Source organism: Lepisosteus platostomus, chromosome 10 (genome assembly GCF_059453375.1).
Source record: "Lepisosteus platostomus isolate fLepPlt1 chromosome 10, fLepPlt1.hap1, whole genome shotgun sequence".
Classification (NCBI taxonomy): Eukaryota; Metazoa; Chordata; class Actinopteri; order Semionotiformes; family Lepisosteidae; genus Lepisosteus; species Lepisosteus platostomus.
The window spans coordinates 21,567,180-21,580,470 of NC_142620.1; the positions used below are offsets into that span (position 1 = coordinate 21,567,180).

The 13,291-nt window shown below is 39.4% G+C and overlaps 1 protein-coding gene across 4 annotated transcripts in view; it reads left to right on the forward strand.

The window, feature by feature from the left end:
• Positions 1–233: 233 nt before the first annotated feature.
• Positions 234–13,291, forward strand: part of plekhh1 (pleckstrin homology, MyTH4 and FERM domain containing H1) — a 70,478-nt gene continuing 57,420 nt past the window's right edge. For 2 of the 4 annotated variants that reach the window (XM_088648785.1, XM_088648787.1), the window contains exons 1-2: positions 234–348; positions 660–844. The gene's annotated coding sequence lies outside the window, so the exon portion shown is untranslated. Of the gene's footprint in view, positions 349–629; positions 845–13,291 lie in introns of those variants that run through there. The other 2 variants (XM_088648788.1, XM_088648786.1) reach the window with 2 other exon arrangements.

The following is a 13,291-nucleotide window of genomic DNA, read 5'->3' on the forward strand; positions in this document are numbered from 1 at the left end:
TAAGGTTTATAAGGTTTTAAAAAACATACATTAATATTCAACCATTTTTAGAAATTTCTTCTACAAAGATCTTTTTTTCTTTTTTAATTTCCTTTAATTAGTGCCTCTGTGATACTTGTGGGTATGTATATGTTACATTAAATGTATTTCCCAAAACAGTTTTATGTTAACCCCAGATTTACCATCTGTATTAGTGGCAAGTGCGGTACATTATAACGGACTTCACAGAAATTTAAGACCTTTCTGCTAAGTGGCTGCGATACAGATCTTAACGGGAAGATAAAATATTTAGCAATGAGGATAAAAATCAATCAACTCGTGGAGACGAAAATACAAATTCCGTGTGAGGTGAGTGGGGATTCGCAAGAAACTTAACATGATGGAAACGCATCACCGTTCATTCCCTGGTTTAAACAATAGATTACTGAACGTTTTGGGAGACGCAGTTTGGTACTGTATACTCAGCGGTAACGTCATTTATGGGTTTGTTTTAGTTTTTATTAAGGTGGTATATGTGTAAGTGGGGTGTACAAGTGCAAAACATCTCACTGTAGTAAATACTGAATAAACCTGAGCTATGATGCAACTTCCTGTGGTGTTTATACAAAGTGAGGGGTTGGCTTTGAGAGTAACTTGATACCACATCTCCCCCTTTTAAGGATCGGGGATGATTCTGGTGAATGAGGACAGCGGCGCTGCGGTACCTTGCTCTGAAGTCTACACGCTGGTGAGCGACACTCACACAGCAGAGCGAGTCCCAGCTGGCGAAGGGACTAGGGGTACAGTGATGTGATTGCATGAAGGTGTTGATGTGACAATCCGGCGGATAAAAAACAACCACAAGGTAATTCAATTGTTCTCATAAACTGCTGAGGTTTCATACTGTTGCATAGCAGAATGCGGATCCTAAAAGTTTTGTTACTGTATGCTGGGGAGGTGCACGGAGTGTCGTGGTTTGTACTCGTACGTGAGAGGCTGGGGGACTGGGATTACATTTTGAACTCTGCCTTTGCAGCAAATCCAATGAAACTATAGACGTCGAGTTTTGAGATGAGTGCTGATCGAGCCAAATCCCCGTTCAGATTTCTAGTGGTGAATTTAGCTAATTCGCAAATCTGGACGATTTTAAAGGGAACAGTAAGCAATTTTATGTACTTGAGATGGTACATTTTTCTGATTCACCTGCTCATTGTTAGAAGCCTGTAAATGACCATTAATTCTCCTGTGTTCGGGGAGTACACGAATTACAATTTGCCAACACTTTGTTTTACAAAGTTGTGAAAATGAGACTCGTGTTGTTCATGTCTCCATGTAACTCTCTACCTGAACAAAACTTTCTTCTATTCTTATCTGTTGGTTTTTACGTTTACTACTTTTAATCCTGTAATATAAATAGGTATGTTACTTTTAAAATGGGATTATATGTTTGTTTTTAGACCAAATCATTCATAATATTTAAAAACATAAAAATATAGATAGCCATTTAAAAATATACATACAGGTGCCTGTTCGATATTTTTGTCTTGTTTGCTTAGAACCTGCTTTAAAGTAGCCTAATTGGTTCGTAGTGCCATTAAGATTAAATTCTGTTTTTAAATTATCGCAGGAATGTATATTACATTATCTAATTTGCATGTTAAATAGCTGTGTGCTTTGGGTCTGATCCATGACATTTTCTAAAATTAATTTAGTCAGTCCGCCCTTTTGAGAATATAGTGATTGCCTTCGTTGCGTTTTTTACCCAGATAAAGCAGCTACAGTACGTCCAATATCAATCAAGTGATTGATCTGCAATTCTTGTATAGTCACAGTACAAGATTTCTTTATCAGCTCCTGGGACAATGGTTTAGCCTCTGTATCAGGTGTACAGGTCACTATTCACAATAAGATTTGTTCTTTTTCCTTAATACAAAGTATTTTCCTTTCCTTCAACATTTAATTGCACTGTACTAATTTAACATCATGCAGTATGGTGTCATTTAAATATATTTACCAAGCTCACCTAGTTCTATTATTTTGTTCTGTTTATTTACTGAGTAGGTCAACAATCCAAGTTAAGGTCAGTAACCACCTCGCCAAAATAGTGTTCCTTTACTTGTAGGATTCTTTAGAGACTTTTCCTTGGCTGGACAGATTGTCAGAGTGCCGAAGAGCAACCGAAGACTGAAGCCTGGATGTTATGACACTGTAATAACAATTTCAGTTATTGACAAACACACACAGCTACATCTTTGTCTCTGATAAAGCATATATTAAATGGAAGTTGTAATCGTGTTATTGTAGTAGCTCAAACAATAGCACACTATAATTTCCTGCCCATGAGTTTTGAGCAAGTACATTGATGCTTCCTTAATATTTTTAGTTACAAGTGTGTGTGAATCAGTGTTTTTTCTTCACTGCTTTCTGAGAGCTGGTGCTGAAGATGTTTACACCTCAGTGCTGTGGAATGTCTTGAGCTATATTTGCTGCAGGCTGGTTCTGACACTGATAATAACTGTGGGCAGTTTACAGAAAGCCTGTTATTACTGTACTCTGCTTCCTCAGAAAGGTGGGAGACTCATTGACAGGAATTTCATTACCAGCAGGTCTAACAATACAACTGTTAAGAGACAGCATTTGTAATTGAGATGAAAGAAACAGATTTAAAGGAGTATAGTTTGTACTTGCTCGTTATTTTGTTTCTCACCAGGTGCATGTTGAATGTGTTTGTCCTGCCTATTTTTCTGTTGACATTTTAAGGACTATGATGGTACACAGCAAGGAATAATAAACTTAAGCTGCCCTGATGGACTGACTGATCAGGGAACTGTGACAGCCACAATGTTGCAGACATCAGATAAGATCACTTTATTGGCCATATACAATTTCTTGTATTAGGAATTTGTCTTTTCTCATACCCCAACTTGCTCTCCATGAGACAAACAGACAGGGAGAGAAGCTTGGGGTCAGAGCGCAGGGTCAGCCATTTATACGGTGGCCCTGGAGTCATTGGGGTTAAGGGCCTTTCTCAGGGGCCCAACGGAGTAGGATTCCACTGCCGGCTGCAGGATGCAGATCCCTAGCCACAGAGCCACCGCATCACCCAGCTGCACCAACATCCATCTTTTGTACGTCATATGGGGCATTACAATTAGACGTAATGTTCATATTTATTGCATGGGATATGTGGGACAGTTATCTTTTTGTAGGGTGGTATAACAGTATGCATACAGTATAAAAAGGTGTTTGGCCGGAGTTTCTGAATGCGTTAGAAAGATACTGAAATAGGGAAGGAGAAGAGAAAAGTTTAGGACGTTTTCTCACCATTAGTTGGGTTTCTCAGGTTCTGTTCAAAATGATCATTTTGAAAGGGTGGTTGAGAGAAGAAGATCATAGTATATTTTTAAGTGGTGACTACATTTCTTAGACTGATGTGGCATGTGACATGAACCAGGTGATGGCTGTTGTTTTCTTTACATTAAACAATGCAAAGTGTTTGCTGTGTTGGTGCATTGATCACCAGACTGGGCTTCCAATCCTCACAGCCCCTGGAGGTTGTTGATTAAGTGCAGTGTGTGGTGCAGTAGATAGTGCTAGCCTCTGCCAGGTTGCTTCAGACTACAGTAATGGAACTGTGCATCATTGTGCATTGTGACAAACAGTCCTTCAGAAGATTGGTGTAGAGCTAGTATTGAAAAATTGGATTGTAGCTTGGAGAAAGAGTTCAGTCTTTTGTTGGATAAATACATAGACTGACGTTTGATTCACTTGTCCAGACTTATCTGTCTGGTCTTCACTTACTTTCTAACTAAATCTTAGTCAACTTTGTAATAATCTGAGAATACTGTTTTTTTTTACTTGATATGGGTTGCTGGTGATATGGCCAGCAGCCATATCACCCTGCAACTCACACCTGGCAACCCACTGAAGCTCAGCAGGTGTGAGCCTGGTCAGTACCTGGATGAGAGACCTCCTGGGAAAAACAAAGGTTGCTGCTGGAAGAGGTGTTAGTGGGGCCAGCAGGGGGCGCTCACCCTGCGGCTCATGTGGGTCCTAATGCCCCAGTATAGTGACGGGGACACTATACTGTAAACAGGCGCTGTCCTTCGGATGAGACGTAAAACTGAGGTCCTGACTCTCTGTGGTCATTAAAAATCCCAGGGCGTTTCTCGAAAATAGTAGGGGTGTAACCCCGGCGTCCTGGCCAAATTTCCCATCGGCCTTTATCAATCATGGCCTCCTAACAATCCCCCTCTATGAATTGGCTTCATTACTCTGCTCTCCTCCCCACTGATAGCTAATGTGTGGTGAGCGTTCTGGCGCACTATGGCTGCCGTCGCATCATCCAGGTGGATGCTGCACATTGGTGGTGGTGGAGGGGAGTCCCCATTACCTGTAAAGCGCTTTGAGTGGAGTGTCCAGAAAAGCGCTATATAAGTGTAAGCAATTATTAATTATTATTACTTGTGGCACACAAACCAGTATAGTTTTGGCAAAGATCTAGCATCATAATTTTGTTTTCAAATTTGTCCTTTTTACAGAAACTTTCAATCTTAGTTATTAAGGAAAATATCTCACAATTTAATAATATTCTTGTTACCTGAACATCAGTTTTGTTTTTTTTAGTTCATATTGAGTCAAAGTTGTAGATAAGGGTTTGGATTTCAGAGAGACTTCAGCAATATTTTTAAAAGTTATAATCTTTAATCCTTCTGTGGTGGTTGTTGTTGTTTCTTTGATCACCTAAACAGAGGGCTTGCAATTTCTAAACTCTTTGAAAACACTTTACCTAATAAATAAAAGTTTATCTCAACAACCAAAACATTGTTTTTTCACTTCTGTCTTTTGACTTTTCAACATGGAATTAAATGTTTACAAATCTGAAGACTGCTGTTATTATTCATTTATTTGGCTGATGTTTTTATCCAAAACAGCTTCCATTTGTAGAGTTGGACATTTCACTGAAGGTATCAGAGAGGAGTACTCTAGAGCCCCCCTGCACAGGATTTGAACCCACAACCTTCTAGTTCAGAGTCCAGAGCCCTAACTGGAAACCAAACCTTTCTGTAGGAAACCAGGATCCGCCTGATTCTAGTGCTACTCAGCTGGATGTGCTCCAGAAAGGTACCTCTGTACCTTCTGAGCTTCTTGACCACTAGAAACTTCAACACAAAGATTCCCGAGTTACATTCTACAAAATAACTTTAGAACTTTCTGCTTAGCAGGTGCTTTTCTTTACCTTCTTCTCCACAGCTTGCATCAGACGTAAACAAGGCCCTTGATGATTTGACTAGCCATTGCTGTGATTTCACTGTGCTGCACTATAATAACTCTGGCTTTATCACTCTGAGACTTTATAAAGGTACTGTATGGTCCTTTTTGCAATAACCACTAAAGGAAGTAAAAAAAAAAATCTAATCAAGATGAGGACCATGTGCCTGCGAGCTGAATATTGATCCTTGATGATTAAAACACAATCCCCAGCATGCTCTATAACTGAAGCAGATTTAACATGCATTAGCTTGAGATCCAGACTGCTGATTTCTGCCATGAAAGCCAAATCCCCAGGAAGCTGATCCGGATCTTGCAGAGAAAAACAGCAACATAAAATTGAAATGTCTCGCAGGGTGACATCATAGCAGCTCTAATCCCTGACATCACTGCTTTCAGCTCTGTGCTCAGAAATCCCACGAAAGACTCTCAGGGCATTAGTCGAGTGCGCTGATGAGTCGATGAGATAGCTCTGCTCTCCTTGTGGGTCAATGCATCTCCTAAAACAGGGCTCACGCCTAGGGGGTGAACTGAACAGGTTGTCAGAACAGCTTCATACTGAAATGTCTGTGCAAAAGTACACCATTTGCTTCAGCTCTTTACTGTTGTGGACTTGCTGCCGCTTTAGAAAGGGCAGGAGAATGGGAGTTAATAAGTAACAGCTCCTTTGGTTTCAACAACTCTCTGCTTTTCTTAGCTCGGAAACCATGGATTAAAAAAACAACTTTTTCATAGGAGTCCATGCTCAGTTCAGCATTGTCTAATATGAAAATTTCCTTAAACCTTTAAAAATGACTTTATTTTAAATTAGTTTGAAACTTAAAAAATAAGGTCCTCTTTTAGGATGTTCTGTTACTTTTGGGGTGTACAAATTTGATTGTCTCAGCATTTTTCGTGTTGTAGTAGTTGTGAAAATCTGTAGAGCACTGGTCACTGTGTCAGGTACAGGGATCTGCAACGTGATGGATGGAAGTTGGGAGTGTAAAATTCTTTTCTAACATAAGTTTATGTAATTAACCTCCTGCATGCTAATCTGTTCTACTCTCTCTGTCACCCACATCACACACAAGATGGTATTTATGTTGTTAGATATAAAGGTTACCTGCCAAGTGAAAGTTTGCAGTTGATAAGGGCCAGTTTGCACTTGACTGTTGTTGAAAGCAGTGCTGGCCTTTAGTTATTACCAGCAATGCATTTCCATGTTTATATACATTTCAGTATTTCTAATACATAGTCTTAACTTCCATGTTTATAGTCTATATATTTTTAAGTTTGTTGCCAGTGCATGTCTGCTGCTAGTGTTTTCATGAATATTCAATTATTTTGACAAAGCGATATTTTTAAGACATTTTAGCGAAAGCAAGACTTGATGTTAGAAAATTTACATGGTTAAATATCCATAGCTCCTGCTTCTTCAACAATATTGCTCATTTTTGTGCTCAGCAATAGGGCTTCAGCAATAGTGCTCATTTTGATTTTAGTTAATTGTTCAACTAGCAAAATCTCCAAAATATTTTGGAGCTTGAAGGTGACATTTTTATTATACTAAGGTTTGTTTTTTATTAGGATAATGTTGTTGTTCTACATTTATTCCATTGGTTGATGCAGAATTCCCCTTTGTACGTGGCAGTAGGACAGCTAGTGTAAATAATTGTCAATGTTCAATTCACTGAATTTAGTAATCGGATAGTTATAATTCTCAGTGGCTGTTTCCAGAGATGTTTGTCCTCCTGAAACATAGAAATGGCAGGTCTGGTATGCTTGAGAAGGCAAAGTTTTTCCTATGTTGCATGTGAAAGTGAAATTAAATTCTTATTGCCTGTGAAACACTTTAATGATGAGGTAATACAGATGGAAGCATTTTGTATGATGTGACCTTTTTGAAACAAATCTTTGGCCAGAGGAACTGTGCCTTATTGTCTGGTGTGCATCTTCCGAAATACTTTGGGAAGATTAAGAATTCAACTTTTGTGCAAAATGCTCATTGTATAAAGAGCAGCCTCTTGTCTTTATAAGTTAAAACCTGGAAAGCCAGAAGCTTTAATTTGGATTTAAAGTTTAAAACATATATACATAGCTTCCTAAGGTACTTAATTATCAGGTACAGTTCTAATTTCAAAGAGTGATTCTAAATCCCACATATCTGTGGCTTGGTTCATGTTAGTTTTGGTCTATCCTGCTCCAGTGAAGAATAATTATTTAGGCTGGCTGTGTAATAACTTCTCTTAATCTTTCAGCCTGCTATTAGGATGTAACAGGAGTTTACCACAGTGACTCCTCAGGATTCACCACAGTCTGAGGAGACACTGTGTAGCTCAAAGGTGGGAGATCTTCAAAACCTGTAATGTCATGCTGTAGGCAGTTGGACGCAGTGAATGGTAATTTCTTGTTTTTAGATTCAGTTATCAACTTCTGCACTCCCCTCTAGTCACGTTAACTTCGCCAAAATATACCCCTGGATCTACCCTGAAATGCTTTCTTTCACTCTCGGCATGCTCTATACATTCTGGAGATCCAAATATAATAGTGGAGTAGTCATCATATGACACTTAGTGACACCGGAAGCCCGCTCCACAGCCGAAACGTTGTTTTTCTTTTCAGCATGGAATCAACCATTACTTGTTCCCAGTAGTTATCCTTCCTGAAGTAACAGGTATCTCATTTATTTCCATATCCAGGGTTCGAATCCAGCTGATTCGGGGAAAAAGTACAGTTTTGCAAATGATTCTCTCAAGACACAGAGTTAGTCTTGGGAAGTAAACGGTTTAGCAGAGCTTAGTCTGTGTACCTCAAGCGTCTCTCTCCAGCTCTCTGGGGCATGAAAGGCATTTAAGACCTGCTGGGTCAGCTGTACCAATATCGGGTTTTGGAAGTGTCATTTCCCGCTTCAGACATAATCCACATGGTAGTTTTATTGTTTTAATCCAAAATCTACTTGCATTCTTAAGCAGGCTCCAATGGACATTTGAAGAGAGGTGAATAGTGATGATATGTCTTATCTGTGCGGGTTGCATAGACAAACAGTATGATATGAAAAAATTAGTGTTATATTTTCTTATTGACCTCTGCTATTATTTTTAAATCACTGTCAATTTTAGCATCAGGAGGATTTGTGTGCTATTTCTGTTTATGTGTCACAGGTTTCCTGACCAAGTCCAGAACTGATTGCAGCTGAGGTCATTTCAGGGGGTTTCTAAATTGCCCTCTTTGTAACAAACAATCCTGTGGGTGGATGCTGCCATCTCTGCAGTGACTTACAGGTTTCAGCTGTTGAAAAGACAAACAAGTCCCGTTTCTTATGATAATGAGTCGACTCCTCCTTTGGGGTGACTGACATTTGAAGGTGTTTATTGAGGTCAACTTCAGAAAGTAAAAGGAATAAAACATCCACGGCTCTCTTTACATGGCAAATGAGTTTTGGCATTGTGGCCGAGTCCCTGTTACTTAGAGACACTTTGTCTTAAAGTAGCGAGGGCAAACAACTTGCATCAAAGTGAATTTTTCCGTAGAGCTTTAAGTTTCCCAAACAGACAAGTCCTCTTTGAGCACCCTAGTTGTGGGCTTTTTTAAAATGTTAATTTTAGACATTTTAAGTATACCAAGTTAACTGTCAGGCTGGCAAATTATTATAATGATAGGATAAGATTGTGCTACTGTTTTGTGAGGATAGTGTGGAGCTCATGGGCTGTTTTGCTGGCACAGTGAGTGGCAGACGTTTAGCCACTTCTGGAGATGAAAGGACTTCATGCCAGCTTGGTTTTTCAACTAGCAATCTAAGTCGGCACAGCCTTCCTCTCAATGTAAATGTAGGGTTGTGCAGGATGCAATTGACTTTGTGCTGTGGAGTGAGGTTTAGCCTTTTGACTGTTTTCTTTTGACCTGCTGCTACTTTTTGAAGTGCTTTACAAGTGAATGGTGTTTTGGAAAAACAGATTCTTTCGACTGTGCATTGTGCGACTTCATAGCCCCAGATTAGAAAAATGCTGTAAAACGCTTCAAGTGGGTTGTTGTCTCAAATCAGGACAAGAAGGCAAAATAAAGATCAGAGTAAAAGTACTGAAATTTAGTCCAATGAATAAATAGCACAGAGTTATGACCAACTCTGGCCTTGAGCAGAACAGACTGTTTTCCTCTCCATCTCAGCTGTCTGTTACTTAATTGTATCAGTTGCAGTATTTGTCTGTAAAAAATCATCTTTCATGAACTTAAGGATTCATGCTTGAATCCCCACAGCTCGAACAGCAATTTCTTACCTCACTCACTGGTAATGCAGTACAGTAATTTGGTCTTTTACCTTTCATGAGATGATTAAATACAGTATCAGATCCACACTAAGACCTATCAAAGGTGATGCAAGTAATGCTGCAAGTAATTTGAATGGTGATCCTCACAAAAAGCAAGATGGTGTACAGATTAACTGAAGTAAAACACTTGCATGGTAATTTACAATGTTTTGTTCAGTTTCTTTACAAAATGCTGACATTTTATGACTAAATTAATTTATTTTTGTATCCTTACTTTTAAAGGCACTTCTGTGCCACTTCATAATAAGAACAGTGACATCAGAATTTCTCTTCATGTCAGCTGAAATTAGATTGTGAAAATGTGATGCCGCAAATCTAGCGGGAAAACGCAACAGTCCTGGAAAAAAAAAGAGAAGGAAGAGAATGTGTTGCCACTTAAACATGGCTTTAAACTGTGATGTTTGAGAGAAAGCGGAGCTCATTTTGTGTCGCTGCCACAGGCTGTGAGTCATGCTGTTCGTGGATTTTGAATCAGGTCGTTTCCATGCACTCTAAAGCAAGCTCTGTTAAATCCTGGGCTAGTATACCATAGGAGGGGGGTGGGGGCATTGGAGTTTGTGATGAGATGCAGTTCATTCCCTGGTGTTACAAAGCTTACGGGAACTGGAGGAGTTGGAATTAGCACATCCCTGCAAACTGTGTTTAACTAGCAAATGGTCTGTTTGTGCTCAGCTGTCAGAGACTGTTCAGAGGTCTGTCTTGTGTAGCCTGTCTCTGCTGCTCTGCACCTCTGTTTCTGCCCCCTCTGGCAGAATCAGTGCCTCGGGTCACTTTTGCTCTAGAAAAACAATAATAATCTTCGACTGAGTCGGCTGTCTTTTTTCCTCTTCTTATCATCCTAGGTTTTTTTTCTAGGCCTTTAGTCATGCCCCGATATCACAGTTAAAGCCTACCGCAACCGATATGCTTAACGAACCCAAGATAATCTTGCGGTTTCCAGCATCCACATCTCCCGTTTTGAGTGTTTTGTTAAGGAGCCAGTTTTGCTTCCCAGTTTTGTAAAGAAATAAGTCTATGTTTAATAAGAGGCAACCAAGAAAAAGCATTTTGTTTTCCTCCCACAGATTAAGTTTTATTAAATTAGTTGAAAGTCATTTGGAGTTATTTAAATGTAAGAGTTCTTTTAGCTTTGAACTGTTGTTCTGACTGCGTGTCTGAAGCCTGGTTTTTAATTATCACAGTGGTGGAATTGAGCTTAACAAGGGGATAATGGGCTGTAATTATAACAGAAAGAAAAAAACAAGACCTGAATAGACATGTCCCCTGAATGTAGCTTTTAAAATTTCATTTTAACTTTCTGTAGTCTTTTAGCTAATTTTACACAAAGCATGCAGTATATGCCGCAGTTAAGAAGCTAACTTTTAAAATTTTACTGTCTTGTTAAGTGTGTTCTTCAAATTCAAATAAAAATCAAAAACATTTTTTTCTTGAAAATATCTAAGAATATTGAAACCACAAAAGTTAATCAGATATCTTTATTTTGAAATATAAAGAATTGGATCACCATACTTATGTCATCTTGTACTGTTTTTGATTCCTTAAACTTTCAGAAATTCATTGACTGTTTTTGGATTAGAAGACACCTTTTGATTCAACAAAAAATCATCTGTCTTCATGACTCTTGCATTAAATGAATCTGTGTTTGCGCTTTGCGGTTCCTTGTTGTAAAGTTCGTTTACAGATTAGTCCAGTCTTCAAACACGATTGCCTGCTGTTTAATTTTTCTCTTCCCTTCTATTCCCCAGTCAGATCAGAAGGGGAGTCTTTAAGGGGTGTGGAACCTTGGTTGACATAATGTTTTATTATTATTTGTTTGCACGTGCCAGGATAAACTCCCCCTTTCAAGAGTATTTGGCTTATGGACATCTGATTTCACCAATTGCCAAATCACGCTAAAATCTTGTCACAGTTTGTTTTTCTATTGTACATTATAGTACATAATATGCATTCAGTTTATTTTGTTTTTAGTTCTCAGTATAATGCCTTTATCTGTTTTTAACACGATTTAAAGACCCTTTAACCTTTATATCACCACAACCATTAATGACTTGCCTAAAGTCAGTGCTTTGGTTCTTACATTTTTTTCTGTCAGAGTTATTCTAAAAATATCTCAAGTGGGACTTGTCTAAAAGTGTTATAATGATGCCCATTTTACTAGAGCTCCCTCACACTACCACAAATTGCTTGTACTGTAAGTCCCAGGGAGAAGTGATTATAGACTATGGAAGTCCTGGGTTTGCGTCATCTTTTTGCTGCCGTATTTATTACTGCTCACTGGGCACTGCTGACTTGTTTTCTCTCAGAAGGGTGGAAAGAGCGTGCAAGGCTTTTACTGACCACAGATGAGTTTGTGTCCTCAAACTGGGAACAAGAAAGCAATCCTGTTGGTTGTCAACCTCTGGGCCTGGCTTTTGAATTCCCTTCTGCATCCTGGAAACCCAATAAGACTGTCTAAGATCCCCATTTGATGTGTGTTTTCACTTCGTCAAATAGCTGCTGCTCAGTCATTCACAGGTAACGAGGCCCCAGACTCCATCCCACCTTTTCCAAGCACTCATTCTTTTGGATCACTTTGCTTTTGTTTCCACTGTAATGAGACTGTCATGCAGAAGGACACTCGGCCTATTGTGGCCTGCTCACTTCAATTTACTCATGCCCTGTAATTAGGAAGCGCTAGGAGGGCTTATTGTGTGAAGATGGAGCATAACGAGAGCTTCCTGGCTCAACCATACCTCAAAGCCATATTCCCTATAAAAAAGGAGCTTAGCTTTTCACTTTTCTCTCTCTCTCTGTTTGCCTTTGCTTAATCCCTGTTCTCGCATAACTCAGCTAGTTCTTGCTGCCCAACGGTGCTAATTCACACCAGTGTCTTTCAGGTCAGGTGGAAAGTTTGCATTAAAAAATAACCAAGCTCCCAGAAAGCGCTTACTTTGGATCATGCAGGTAACAAATTCCCAGACTTCCATGCCTGAAGGCTGGAGAATTATTTGGAAAGTGGCAAGGTTTTCTTTTCAGAGAGCAGCTGCCTGATACAGTAGAAGGTTACCACGGAGATTAAAAGTGGGCCTACAGCAAATGTTAGCTTAAAGTGATTTAAGAATAAGCCCCTAGGTTTTAGTCCCATTGAAAAAATGAAGTTCAAGTTTTGTTTCGACTAATTTTGTCTGCCATTGTCAAAGGTTTTACAGATACTTTAGAACACAAGTTTTCCATATATCTCTTAGGCCTGCATTTCATTTCCAGTCTATAGTATCAATGAAATGAGGGCTCTCTGCAGGGCCAAGTCCCACAGTGTCTACGTGTCAACTTGCAGGTTGTTTCACTCACATGATCAACTCTTATAAAAACCTTATTAATTAGTGGGTTTTTCATTACTGCCTCGCAGTGCTGGGGCTCTGGGTTCTATGGGTTCTGTGTGGACTTTGTACGTTCTCCCATGTGCCTGTGGGTTTCCTTCCACAGAATAAAGACATGCTGTTAACTTAACTGACTTCTGGGAAAATTGTCCCTGGTTGAGTGTATGTGTGTGTCTTCGTCTGTGATGGACTGGCGTCCTGTCCGGGGTGTATCCTGCCTTGCGCCTATTTCTTACAGGAATAGACCCCAGCTCTCCTGCTACTTTATGTTGGATAAAGAGGTTAGAAAATGGAGAATCCAGAGGTTACGTAAGATGTGGAGATCTTCTAGACTAGAGTCTGTCACAAAAAAAACTCTCTCTTTTGAAAAATGGATGTCCT